The following is an 827-nucleotide window of genomic DNA, read 5'->3' on the forward strand; positions in this document are numbered from 1 at the left end:
CAGAATAACTATTTTTAGTCTCAAGGGAAAAGAAGATATTTGGTGGGAATATGTGAAGTGTGTAAGAGGCATCAAGATAGAGGAGTTGAGTTGGAATGATTTTAAAAGACTCTTTAGGATGAAGTACTTTTTCGAGAGATACTCTAATGGAAAGGCTAATAAATTCTATGAGCTAAAGATGGGATCTATGATAGATGTATAATACACGACTAATTTTTTGAAGTTGTTGAGGTATGTGCCTTACCTAAAGGATGATAAGACTAAGGTGTTTTTGAAGTTGTTGAGGTATGTGCCTTACCTAAAGGATGATAAGACTAAGGTGTTTTTGAAGTTGTTGAGGTATGTGCCTTACCTAAAGGATGATAAGACTAAGGTTCAAAGGTTCATCAGTGGATTTTCGTTAGCATTCAAGGATCATGTTGAGTATGATGAGCCTCGGTCATTAGAGGAAGTCATTGGGAAATTGAAGCATTGTTATGAGCAGTCAAAGTGTAAGTTTGAGCTTAAGCATGATTGAAAAGGGAATGAAAAGGCTAAAGGAAAATGGACTCAGAAGTGGGGAAGACATTAGGATACAGGTGAGAAAGAAAATGTGGCTCCTTACAAGAAGTTTAGTGCAACTAAGAAGGGACATGGATTTCAGCCTAAAGAGTAGCAGAATAAATGTAGTGGCAAATAATCACTGCAGTGTTGGATTTGTGGAAAATATCATCGCAAGAAGGATTATTGGTTGTACCAAAGTGGAAAACCTTAGATCTACAGTGCTTAGGAGATGCAGACAGTTGGGGATGTTGGTCATAACATTCCTCGGATCTATTCAACACTTG

The sequence above is a fragment of the Pinus tabuliformis genome, chromosome 2_2 (assembly GCF_031772625.1).
Source record: "Pinus tabuliformis cultivar Carrire ecotype Pingquan chromosome 2_2, CPIR1, whole genome shotgun sequence".
Lineage (NCBI taxonomy): Eukaryota > Viridiplantae > Streptophyta > Pinopsida > Pinales > Pinaceae > Pinus > Pinus tabuliformis.